Source organism: Colobus angolensis, unplaced genomic scaffold, assembly GCF_000951035.1.
Source record: "Colobus angolensis palliatus isolate OR3802 unplaced genomic scaffold, Cang.pa_1.0 Scaffold129, whole genome shotgun sequence".
Taxonomy (NCBI): domain Eukaryota; kingdom Metazoa; phylum Chordata; class Mammalia; order Primates; family Cercopithecidae; genus Colobus; species Colobus angolensis.
The window spans coordinates 4,528,286-4,542,211 of record NW_012114141.1 but is presented as its reverse complement, the minus strand read 5'-3'; the positions used below and the strand labels follow the sequence as shown (position 1 = coordinate 4,542,211).

At 37.8% G+C, this 13,926-nt stretch overlaps 1 protein-coding gene across 3 annotated transcripts in view; it reads left to right on the top strand.

Moving 5' to 3' along the window:
* The window catches only part of TBC1D5 (TBC1 domain family, member 5), a 582,411-nt gene that overhangs the window by 182,442 nt on the left and 386,043 nt on the right, over positions 1 to 13,926 (top strand). Inside the window, exon 1 of one of the 3 annotated variants that reach the window (XM_011933725.1) lies at positions 5,690 to 5,814. The exons of the other annotated variants lie outside the window; for them this stretch is intronic. The gene's annotated coding sequence lies outside the window, so the exon portion shown is untranslated. Of the gene's footprint in view, positions 1 to 5,689; positions 5,815 to 13,926 lie in introns of those variants that run through there. 3 annotated transcript variants of the gene reach the window in all.

Genomic DNA, 13,926 nt, shown 5'->3' with positions numbered 1-13,926 from the left:
TGTCACTCCATTGCCCAGGCTACAGTGCAATGGTGCAATCTTAGCTCACTGCAACCTCCGCCTCCCAGGTTCAAGCGATTCTGCTGCCTCATCCTTCCAAGTAACTGGGATTACAGGCATGTGTCATGATGCTTGGCTATATTTTTTTGTATTTAGTAGAGACAGGTCTTCACCATGTTGGCCAGGCTGGTCTCTAACTCCTGACCTCAGGTGATCCACCTACCTCTGCCTCCCAGAGTGCTGGGATTACAAGCATGAGCCACTCTGCCTGACCACCACTTGATAATTTAATAAAGATTGTTGGAAGTAGTTTCAAATTAATAACCAAGGTTTAAAAAATTATTACTGTATAAAATAATTTTCATGAGGTAATTTAAAGGTATTTGGAGAGTTCTACCTCCTTAGACGAACCTTACCTTAGAATTTTTATACTTCAATGAGCTTCAGAAGTATTTTCATTATATGCTTTGTAGCTTAAGTAACACATATAATTCTTTTTTATATTAACCCAGATGAATGAATGGCTTTATTATTATTTATTGTGATAATAATAATTTTCTTGTTTAGAGCTTTAATCATAAAGCAACTCTTGTTGTTACATGGAGGAATAAATTAATAACAACATTCTCTACTCTTTTCCCTGCCATGTTTATGTTTAGTGCATTTTCTCCCCTCGATAGTAGCTACAAAGACTAGAAACATTACTATGAAAAGCATTTTTTGAAGACAAATGTTGATTGGCAGATAATGATAGTATGTTTATTAACATTTGTCTTACTGTTCCTTTTCGGTAGAAGATGCACAAGAGTTTTTCCCCCCTGCCCTGTATTTTTCCTTTTATAATACAAAACTTTCTGGAGATAAAAACACTGTGAGATAGTTGCTGAATAACTTTGGAAGTATTTTCAGAGAGAAGTGATTGCCATCAGGTATGCTTGTTTTCTACTGCTATGTGAATTTTTTTTTTTTTTGACACCGAGTCTTGCTTTGTTGCTCATGCTGGAGTGCAGTGGCATGATCTTGGCTCACTGCAACCTCTGCCTCCTGGGTTCAAGTGGTTCTCCTGCCTCAGCCTCCTCAGTAGCTGGGACTACAGGCATGCGCCACCACGTCCGGCTAATTTTTTGCATTTTTAGTGGAGACGGGGTTTCACCATGTTAGCCTTGGATGGTGTCGATCTCCTGATCTCATGATCCGCCCACTTCGGCCTCCCAAATTGTTGGGATTACAGGTGTGAGCTACCATGCCCGGCCTGCTATATGAAATTTCAACAACCTTGATTAGAATATGGCTGACACAGAGTACTGTATGTTTTAGAGCTTAGCCAACTTACAGTTTTATCATTGTTTTGTAAAATTTAAAAGAAGTAAAAGAAAAATCAGACAAGATTGTAAACTTGTCAGCCAAATTCCTTACATCTTACTCTGAGATGAGTGAGGAAGTAGAATTGAGGTTTCATAGATGTCTCATTGCACATACTGCAATAAACATAGAATTATATCATGAAATCAACTATCCTCATGTGCAGTGTGATCAGGATGTTACTATGGTAACATTTCCATTTGTGAATTTTTGTGTAGTTAGAATTCGTAGTCATCACATCATACTACCATTGGCTTTTGATTTTTCATCTAAATAAATCACCGTGCTACCTGCATGCTATTAAGTGGCACCACATATAGCACTTCACTATCATCTGTACACTCTAGGTGAGGAAATCAAAAATAGGAAAAAGAAAGAAGTGGGAACATTCTGCTAAACTACATTTTAAGACTGTCTGGATGTTGCTGGTGAAATTTTAAATGTTTCTTAGGAGAAGTAAAAGCATTGCTAGTTATTCTCTGAGACGCTTTAATTTTTATAAGTATATGATGATGAAATTGGTTAGGTATAGTAACAGTAGGAGGTAAGGAGGGCTTTAATTTGTCTTCTAAATGGGTGCTAAATAACCAAGACAGAAGTAATCACCCTTCCGAGACCGAGAAGATTCATTTTGAAACAGTCCCTTTTCATTTTAACCTTATTAAATATTTGATATTTGTTTTTTTTAGATATTATAAAGTTGTCCTGCATATTTCACTTCTCATTATAAAGTCAGATTCTAATATCTTAGGTTAACTTGTATTAAAATAGCCTACGGTGTTCCCTTGTATCAATTACTGTATTCTAGTAAAGATTCCTACTGTTTTTGTTTTGTTTTGCTTCCTAAAGCCCCCTGCTGCTGTTGATTACACCTAGATCTGCTACTGATTGGAACTGTTAAAAGGCAAAGATAGTGTGGCTGGTTGCTGAATCATTTAATTGTAGGACTAATAAGAGATGTTCTGTCTGAGACTTAACCAAAATTGTGACACTAGAATGTTATGTATAAAGGGACCAAGAAATATTATTTTGCACACTAGTAATATTTGAAGATGTGAAATTTATTTACTTGGAATGTAATAGAGGAGTATCAGCAGACTGGTTGGATTTCTTTTTCTTTCTCTTTTTCTTTTTTTTTTTTTGAGATGGAACCTTGCTGTGTCACCCAGACTGGAGTGCAGTGGCGCCATCGTGGCTCACTGCAACTTCCGCCTCCCAGGTTCAGACGGGCTCACTGCAACCTCCGCCTCCCAGGTTCAAACGATTCCCCTTGGGAGACTCGGGAGTTTCAGTCTCCTGAGTAGCTGGGAGTACAGGAGCACGCCGCCGTGCCCGCCTAATATTTTTTTTTGTATTTTAGTAGAGATACTAAGTGTTGCCCAGGCTGGTTTCAAACTCCTGACCTCAGGCAGTCCACCCACCTCAGCCTCCCAAAGTGCTGGGATTACAAGCCTGAGCCAGCATGCCTGGCTATTAGTTTTTATAAAGATAAATGGGAAACTGTATATGTAACAGTGTTAATTCAGTAATCGAGAGACTTGATAATAACATGGTAAGAAGTTCAAAGTTAAAATTTTTCATTTGTAATTGAGGCCATGTCTATAAGTCCAGTGCACATTTATATAAAATTAAGTTGTGCAAAATATAAGCACGCTGTAAGTAGTTGACATATAAATTTTGAAATCTTAGATAGGATTTCTATGATAGGGTTTCCATGATAGCTATGGGTTTTTTTAATGAGGCAGCTACAGATCAAGAATAACTATCAATCCCTCACTGCTTTAAAATTTGAGATCATTCTTTCTGTGCTGGACTTAGTAAGGAATTATATAAGAGGGTATGGTTATGCTCATGTATATTTAATAATTTATGATATTGTTGCTCTTCTTTTTGTTGATTATAAGTAATTGCTAATTCTTTTAAAGACATTTCAGTTTGCTGTTTACAAACTGCATCAGTGTTGAAGTAATTTGTTTGAGGTTATGTACATCTATACTTTGAGTTGGGAAAAAGCTAGTTCCTTTAAGGTATTTATTGAAATATTTCAATCAGGTAAATTGCATAAAGGGAAGAGTGACAAGAAGGGTGCTGTCAGCAATGTGCATGATGGTTTGGGGAGATAAACCAGTTTAGAAGGTTTGTGCTAAGGAGTAGGAAGCAAATAATGAGTGCTGTAATTCGAATAGTGGCAATAGGAATAAAGTAGGATTCAGTGTTTGTGTCTCTTATTTTTGTTGGTGACCCATTGAATTATGTGTCAGTGAACATTGAAAAAAAACACCAAAATCTTATTAGAGGCTAATGAATATTCATGTTTTCTTATATAGTAAGTCATTGGACTGTAAGCACCTTGAAGACAAATGTTACTCATTTTTGTTGTCTCAGGACTTGATGCTGTATGTTGCTTGTAGTCATTCCACCTTTGAAATGGAAAAAGAAAAGTAAATAAGAAAGGTTCTGTATTGGTTTGCTGTCATAACACAGTACCACGAACTTAGTGGCTTAAACAGCAGAACTAATCCTCTCACAGTTTTGGAAGCTGTAAGTCTGAGATCAGGTGTCAGCAAATGTTGATTGCTTTTGAGGTCTGTGAAGGAGAACCTATTCCAGATCTCTTTGTTTGGTTTGTAAGTGGCAGTCTTCTCCTTGTGTCTTCACATTGTCATCCCTTTGTATATGTCCAAATCTCCCACATTTTGTAAGGGAATAAGTTGTATTGGATTATGTTCCACCTTAATGACAATTTAATTTGGTTTTTGCTGTAAAGGCCCTATCTCCAAATAAAGTCGCACTCTGAGGTTACTGGGGGTTAGGGTTTCAATGTATGATTTTTTTGGTGTCATAATAATGCTTTTTTTAAAAAATAAAGAAACATAGTTACAGCTTTTTATTTATTTATTATTTTAAAAAATTGATCCATAACAGCTCTGATTGAAGTTGATGTTATTTATAGGCCAAGAGCTAATGACATATACAATTAACTGTAAAATAAATACGCTCATTCTCCAGTTAATGTCAGTATAGGGACCCACAGCGATTTGTCCCTTTGTAATTAATGCCACGTGATGTAGTTTTCACCTCAGTTTAGTTTACTGTATCTAAACATATTAGCAGTTTGGTAGCTATGTGTTGTACTGGTTTCCATCTAGTGGCAGAAATAGGAGATAGGAGGCTACATTTGAAAAGAAAATGATATTATGTTCCTTATCTTTCCTCCTTCTTTATTTCACCATGTTTGGAATAATCTAAATTATCTTCCACACCCATCATGCAGAGTTCTTAAGGTGTTTTTTTTTTCTCCCCAGACAGAGACTCACTGTGTCACCCAGGCTGTAGTGCAGTGGTGTGATCTCTGCTCACTGTAACCTCCACCTCCCGGGTTCAAGAGATTCTCCTGTCTCAGTCTCCTGAGTAGCTGGGATAACACACATGCGCCACTACACCTGACCAATTTTTGTATATTGGGGCCAAATTTTCTATATAGTAGAGATGGGTTTCACCATGTTGGTCAGGCTGGTCTCAAACACCTGACCTCGTGATCTGCCCACTTTGGCCTCCCAAAGTGCTGGGATTACAGGAGTGAGCCACTGCGCCCGGCCGAGTTCTTAAGTTTTAAGTAAACGTGCATTCTTATCTAAATATTATTGATAATCAAATTATACTTATAATACTGTGATAGGTGGGTTTTCATGTACAATTTTGAATAGATAGTCATTTGTCTAGAACAGTAGTCATTTGTCTAGAACAGTTCTCAAAGTGTGGCCCCCAGTTCAGTCCTTCAGCATTACCTGGGGAGTTTTAAGAAAAGCCAATTTTCTGGGCTGGGCGCGGGGGCTCACGTCTGTAATCCCAACACTTTGGGAAGCTGAGGCAGGCGGATCACGAGGTCAAGAGATTGAGACCATCTTGGCCAACATGACGAAACCCCATCTCTATTAAAAAAATACAAAAATTAGCTGGGTGTGGTGGTGAGCGCCTGAAGTTCCAGCTACTCAGGAGGCTGAGGCAGGAGAATTGCTTGAACCCGGGAGGCAGAGGTTGCAGTGAGCTGAGATCACGCCACTGCACTCCAGCCTGGAGACAGAGCAAGACTCTGTCTTTAAAAAAAAAGCAACTTTTCAGGCCCCACTTAAGCTCTATTGAATCAGAAATTCTGAGGGTAGACTTCAGGAATCTGTTACTATAAGAACTCCAGGTGATTCTGTTGTGTACCAAAATTTGATAACCACAGGACTGAATATGGGCATAATACCTAATTTTATTGCTTTAAATAATTATAGAAATATAGAGTTATTTTTTTTGTTTTTTTGTTTTTGTTTTGTTTTTTGAGATGGGGTCTTGCTTTGTCACCCACGCTGGAAAGCAGTGGTGCAAGCATGGCTCACTGCAGCCTCAACCTCCTGGGCTCAATCAGTCCTCCCACCTTTGCTTCCCAAGTAGCTGGGATTACAGGTGCACACCACCACACCTGGCTAATTTTTATTTTTGTTGTTTGTGTAGAGACACAGTCTCACCATGTTACCCAGGCTGGTCTCGAACTCCTGGCCTCAAGCAGTCCTCCCACCTTGGCCTCCCATGGTGCTGGGATTACAGGTGTGAGCCACGACTCTTAGCCTTTTCCTTTCTAATATTGTTTTGGTTATAATATTTGATACTAAGACTTTGATTAGGAATGCCACCCCAAATTTTAATGTTTACATTGAATTCATGGGAGATCATTAATCTCTATTGTTTGTGTCTTTCTAGAAATGTTTTATGCATGTAGAGGCAAATACAGCTAAGTCTTTCTTTATCAGTACTTCTCTCTCTCTCTCCTTACTTTTCTTTTGCCCTTTCCTTTTCCTTTTCCTTTCCTTTCCTTTCCTTTCTTATAGCTATATAGTAACTGTGCCATATGTATCTACAATATAATTTATTTCACAAGTCCCCAGTTGATATGTTAGGTTGGTTTCAGTGTTTTTCTGTGTTAAAAAATTCTATGCATAATATTCTAGTACACATATATAATTTCACATATGTGCAAGTATGTTCAGGAAAAAAGTTCTTAATAATACCAGTTCAAGTTCTAAATGCATATATATATGAACATTGATATAAAAACCCTCAACAAAATAATAACAAACCAAATGCAGCTGTATGTTAATAGGATTATATACCATCACCAAGTGGGATTTGTTCCTGGAATGCAAGGATGACTCACGATAGGGAAATTGATCAAAGTAATGCACCACAATAACAGAATGAAGGAAAAAAACACATGATCATCTCAATAGATGCAGAAAAAGCACTTGACAAAATTCAACAATGTTTCTTAATAAAAACTCTCAACAAACTAAGAACAGATGGAAACTACTTCAACCTAATAAAATTTATATAGTAGTTTCTCATTTGTGGTTTTGTTTTCTACAATTTAAGTTACCCTTGTTTAACTGCAATATGCAAATATTATATATGATAAGATATTTTGGCTGGGTGTAGTACTTTTAATCCCAGTGCTTTTGGAGGCCAAGATGGGAGCATCACTTGAGGCTACAAGTTTGAGACCAGCCTGGGCAACATAGCCAGACCCTGGCTCTATAAAACATTAAAACAAAATTTTTTTTTTTGAGAGAGAGAATGAGAAAGATAACCACATTCACGTATCTTATTCTAATATGTTTTTATAATTTTTGTATTTTATTTTATGTTATTTGAGACAAAGCCTTGCTCTGTTGCCCAGGCTGGAGTGCAGTGATGCAGTCTCAGCTCACTGCAACCTCTGCCTCTCAGGGTCAAGCGATCTTCCCTGCCTGAGCCTCCCAAGTAGCTGGGACTACAAGTGTGCACCACAATGCCCAGCTAATTAAAAAAAAAATACTTATAGAGATGGAGTTTCACCTTGTTGCCCAGTCTCCTCTTTAACTCCTGAACTCAAGCAATCTGGCCACTTTGGCCTCCCAGAGTGCTAGGATTACAGGCATGAGCTACCACCCTTGGCCATAATTGATGTATTTGATTGTTAATTTTTGTTTGTAGTCTCTGACCTTGCCTAATTTAGAAATTAAACTTTATAATAGGTGTGTACATATAGGAAAAACCATAGTGTGTGTAGGGTTTGGTTTTATCCATGATTTCAGTCATTCACTGTGGTCCTGGAATGTGAAAGGACTTACTATAAGTGAAAGACTTGGAGTGAATAACATACTCAATGGTGAAAGACTGAAAACTTCTTCTTTAAGACCAGGAACAATGGAAGGATATCAGTTTTTGCTACTTCTGTTCAATATAGTAATGGATGTTCTAACCATAGCAGTTAGACAAGAAAAAGAAATAAAAGCCATCCAAATTAAAAAGGAAGTGTAAAATTATCTCTGTTCACAGATTATATGTAATCTTACATGTAAAAAACCCTAAAGATTCCCCCAAAATGTGTTAAACCTAGTGACTGAATTCAGCAAAGTAGCAGAATACAATGCCAGCACACAAAAAGCAATTGCATTTTCATACACTTAATAATAAAGAGTCTGAAAAGGACCTTACGAAAGGAATTTCATTTACAATAGCATCCAAAAAAAAAAAAAACTTAGGAATTAACCAAGGAAGTGAAAGGCTTATAAAATGAAAACCATTATGGTTATGTTTTTACATTATTGAAATAAATTAAATAATGTCTTTAATTAAATAAATTAAAGACATAAATAAGTGGAAACACATTGCATGTTCATGGCTTAGAAGACTTACTGTTGTTAGGATATCAGTACTACCCAAAGCAATCTACAGATTCAGTGCATCCCTGTCAAAATCCCAGTGACTTTTTTTTTTTGAAGAAATAGAAAAGCATATCCTTAAATTCATATGGAATCAGAAGGGACCTCAAATAGTAAATACAATACAGTCTTGAAACAGAAGAACAAAGCTTGAAGACTCACCTTTCGTGATTTTAAAACTTACTACAGAGCTACAGTAATCAAAACAGTGTTGTACTAGCATAAGGAAGACATACAGACCGATGAAATAGGAGAGCCCAGAAATAAAACCTCATGTATATGGTCAAATGATTGTTTTCTTTTTTAATTGTTTTGTTTTTTTTTTTTGAGATGGAGCCTCACTCTCTCACCAGGCTGGTGTGCAGTGGCACAATCTTGGCTCACTGCAGCCTCCGCCTCCCGGGTTCAAGCGATTCTCCTGCCCTAGCCTCCCCAGTTGCTGTGATTACAGGTGCCCACCATCATGCCTGGCTAATTTTTGTATTTTTAGTAGAGACGGGGTTTCACCATGTTGGGCAGGATGGTCTCGATCTCTTGACCTCGTGATCTGCCCGCCTTGGCCTCCCAGAGTGCTGGGATTACAGGTGTGAGCCACTGTGCCCAGCCAGTCAAGTGATTTTTAACAAGAGTACAGGACTGTTCAATGGAGAAAGGATAGTCTTTTCAAGAAATGCTGCTGGGAAAACAGGATATCCACATGTAAAAAATGAAGTTAAACCCTTAACCAACACCATATACAAAAATTAACTCAAAATGGATCAAAGACATAAATGTAAGACCCAAAACTATAAAAGTCTTAGAAGAAAATAAGGAAAAAGCTTTTTGACAGTGATTTATTCGGCAGTTATTTATTGGGTATGACATCAAAGGCACAAACAACATAGAGGACTACATGAAAATTTTTAAACTTTGTTAATTAAAAGACACTGTCAATAGGGTGAAAAGACAACCACCGAATGGAGAAAGTATTTGCAAATTATATATCTGAAAAGGGTTACATAAAGCATATATGGAGAATTCCTGCAACTCAACAACAACAAAAACAGCTTGATTTGAAAGTGGGTGACTTGGAAAAACAATTCTTCAAAGAAAATATACAAATGGAAATAGGTACACCAAAAGATGCTCAGCATCACTGATGATTAGGAAAATCCAAATCAAGACTATAGTGAAATACTACCTTACACCCATTAGGATGGCTACTATCAACATCAAACAATATGTTTTGGTGAGGACATGGAAAAAATTGGAACCCTTGTGCACTGTTGGTGGGAAGGTAAAATGGTACAGTCACAGTGGGAAGCAGTATGGTGGCTCCTTATAAATATTGAAAATAGAATTTCCATATGATGCAGTGATGCCACTTCCTGGGTGTATCCCCAAAATGTTTGAAAACAGGGTCTTAAAGGGATAATTTGTACACCCATGTTCATACCAGCATTATTCACAATAGCTGAAATATGGAAGTGTAAACTAAAAATAAAATTTTAACCTTCTTAATTGTCTGAATGAACCCATCCTGTCAGCCAAAGGCATTCCACAGTTCAGGACATGATGGGGAAGGGGCAATCAGGCATTCCCTATTATACTCTCTCTTTGGAATTCAGGCACAACTGACCAGCATTAACATTAAAACAGAGATCTTATGACTTTTTGTAGCAATAAGATATCAAATTACAGCCTGACTAAAGTAAAGCATCACATGACAGATAGCAGGCCCTGGAAGAAATTGAAGTATTTTGCCCCAAAATATATTCCTTTGACTTATTAAAAATGGCCCTGTAAAACTGTCTCTTACAGGCAAAATCTACATTCTGTAGAGAATGCCTTTCCCTTTCTAGCTCTTTTCTCTCATCCTGGAGAGAATTAACTGAGTCTTTCATCATTTTAAGTCTCATAAGAAATGTTTACAATCTATTATTTCTGAAGCCTGCTACCTGGAGGCTTTATCTGCATAGGAAGAACCATGGTCTCTACAACCCCTTATATGGACACTCCCTTATATGGAATTTCAGGTGTTAATTTTTTATTTTTATTATTTTTATTTTTTGAGCACCCAGGCTGGATTGCAGTGGTGCGATCTCGGCTTATTGCAGCCTCTGCCTCTGGGGTTCACACGATTCTCGTGCCTCAGCCTCCTGAGTAGCTGGGATTACAGGCACACACCACCATGCCTGGCTAATTTTTTGTGTTTTTAGTAGAGATAGGATTTCACCATGTTGGCCAGGCTGGTGTTGAACTTATTACCTCAAGTGTAATTACCTGCCTCAGCCTTCCAGAGTACTGGGATTGCAAGTGTGATCCACCATGATCCAGCCTTACTCCAGCTTTTTATATTTTCAGTAGAGACGGGATTTTGCCATGTTGGCCAGGCTGGTCTTGAACTCCTGGCCTCAAGTGATCCGCCTGCCTTAGCCTCCCAAGATGCTGGGATTACAGACATGAGCCACCATGCCTGACTGGGTTTCTGGTCTTTAGGTAAACTCTTTTGACAAGTTGCCAGTTGGAAAATCTTTGAATCCATCTGTTAGCAGTGGTGAATCTATATGGGTCTGTAACAACTTGATTCTTGCCTCCTTGGAGGAAAGAGTTTTGCTGAGGGGCTGTAGTTGGTTTAAGGCAGAGGGAGAGACTGAGGCAAGTTTTAGAACAGGAGTGAGAATTTGTTAAAAAGTTTTAGAGCAGGAGTGAAAGGAAACAGTACACTTGGAAGGGCCAAGCCGGTGACTTGCAAGATCCAAGTGCCCTGTTCATCCCTTGACTTGGGGTTTTATACATTGTTATGGTTCTGGGGTTTGCTGAAGTTGTGCACATGTTCACTTGAGGAGTTTTTCCCTTACCTGTCAAGCGTTCCCAGTGGAAGGTTGTATAAGTGGCCATTTTGCCTCTTAGTGGGTCTGTTTGAGATCTTACTGAGAAGTGGATAACACCAGCTCCGAGCGTTTTCTCTTAGGAGACTGTCTTTTCCTGGTGCTGGCTGTGACCACTTACCATTTTAGAGAGACAGTGTAACAATCACCAGACCATCACCTCATGGTCGCCTGACAGTCCTGGGGGCAAAAGGAGATGGGTGTGTGTGTGAGGGGGTGCTCTCCTGCCCTGTCCATATCTGCCTAACTACCTACTCTAACTACCTATGAGCTGGAAGCCTCCACTTTGAGTTTTTGAGTTGTTCTGCCTTTCCTGACTGAACTATTGTACGTCTTACATGCATTGATTGATGTGTTTTGTCTTCCTAAAATGTATATAGCTGAGCTGCAAGCCTGACCACCTTGGACACATATGGTCAGGACCTCCTGAGGCTGTGTCACAGGCATATCCTTAGCCTTGGCAAAATAAACTTCTAAGTTAAATGAGACTTGTCTCAGATACTTTTGGGTTTACAGAAGCAAACCAAGTGTTTATCAATAGCTGAATGGATAAACAAAATGTGGCATATACATACAATGGAATATTATTCAGGCTTATAAAGGAAAGAAACCAGATACGCTGCAACATGTGTAAACCTTGATAACATTATGTTCAGTGAAATAAGCCAGTCAGAAAAAGACAAATTCTATATTATTCCACTTATAAGTGATAATTAGAGTAGTCAAGATCATAGAGACAGAAAGTAGAGTGGTGATTGCCAGGAGTCGGGAGAGGAGGAGTGGGAAGTATATTTAATGCGTGCAGAGCATAAACCAAAACTAAAACCCTGAGCCCTCCAACTGACTGGACAGACCCCCTCTTGGCCAAGAAAAACTGGTCTCAGAGGAACCAGAAGAACTGAATTCTCAGCCATGATTGGAAGGGAGGCTGGTAATGCCTTGTTATACCTCCTCCCTTATGGAGTTTAGGTTAAAGTAAAGATCATAAGACTATCAAAACAGACTCTTTATGGCAATAAGATACAAATTATAACCAAGACCCAAGGCCGTACTAGGCGGTGCTTAAGCCACATCCTACCAACGATAACATCTCATTACGTTTTTATTAACCCAGTGTAATGTGGCTTACTTTCCAAGCTGACTCTGGTATAGCGTCAAATGACAGATAGTGGGCCCTGAGGGAAATAAAAATATTTTATCTAAAAGTGTATTTCGTTGACATATTTTGAAAAGGCTGCCATAAGGCCATCAGATTGAAATGGCTCTGCAAAGCCATCTTTTTTTAGGGAAAACTCCATTACTATAGTCAGGCCTTCCATTTCTAGGCCTTTCCCAAATCTAGGAGAGATTAACTAACAGTCTGACGCCTTCAAGGTCTGTAGACATTTATCATATATTTTCTTCGAAGGCTGCTAACTCTGAGACCCCCTCTGTATAACAAAACTTTGGCCATAATCTGCCTTATCTTAACTCAAACATTTCTTTCTATGACTTCAAGTCTTCAGACAAAGCTTAACTCTCTCAACCAGTTGCCACCTAAAAAATCCCTGAAACCATTCTGTAACTTAAAGCTCCCCTCCCTCCCTTTAAGATGCTCTGTCTTTTTGGGCTAAATCAGTGTATACCTTCCATGTATTGATTTATGTCTTTGCCTGTAATTCCTATCTCCCTAACATGCATAAAACCAAACCGTAACCCAGCCACTGCAGGCATACTTTGTCAGAACCTCTTGAGACTGTTCCCCAGGTCATAGTCCCTTATTTTGGCTCAGAATAAACCCTTTACAATTTTTACAGAGTTTTAGTTTTCTTGTTAACAAGAGATTTGGTTTTACATGATGAGAAGTTATGGAGATGGATGATAAAAATGGTTGAGCAACATTATGAATGTATTTAGTAACATTAAATTGTACACTTAAATGGTTAAGTTGGTAAATATTATGTTGTGTATTTTACCACAATAAGAAATAATTTTAAAATGTACTTCTAATTTTGATGGCTATTTCCAAATCACCTTCTTTGTAGATTATACTAATATATATCCTCTTTAACAGATGAAAGTTGTTGTAAAAGATGTGCTTTTGTGACTATGCAGCAGCTTTATGTAACCATTATATTTTTGAAAGAAACAGATCTGTATTAAGCTTAAAACATCCACAAAACTTTGACTAATATCTTTCAACAGTTTGTAAAGACTACTTCAGTGCTTCTTATATTCGTTATAGTATGTTTGAGAAACTTCTTGATGCATTCGTTGAAAATAGAATTGAAGATTGTCTCCTAATCTGTAGTAAATCTTCATTTAGTGATTCATTAAAAGATAATTTTTACATATCTGAAAAGACATCTTTGAAATAGTTTTAGTTTACTGTCAGTGGGTACTTGTACAATCTTTAAATGGGGGGATTATTGAGATACTATTTATGTAGTTAAAAATTTATGATTTTTTTGGTAATTGCCGTAATGTTTTTAATTAAAACTCCTTTTAGGTTTTTCATTTATGCAATATCATTGGTTTGTTTTTTGTGTTAATCATTTGAAAGTTTAAAATGAAGTAGTAGTGAGAGATAGAGGATTGGTTTTTTTATGCGTGTGTTTTTAAAAAAACATTCTCCCTCCTCCCCACCCCCCAACTTTTCTTTTTTTTTTTTTTGCACTCTGTTAACTTAAAACTACTAAACAGATTTTTATTTTAATCTTTGGAACAAAAAATGTTCTCTTGGGCTGATACCAGTACTTTTTATGCCAAGTTACAGACCGGAGTCTATTTTTATAGGCCAAGATAGAAACCTCTGAAAACCAGAGTTTATAATGGAAACATTGACAGGCCCTTAACTATCGCAGCACACATGGCACTGCTGAAATCATAAGGTACAAGGCACAAGATTTCGCATGCAAGGGAACATTGAATTTTTCAGCAATTGTATTGTCAAATGTCTTTCAACTAGG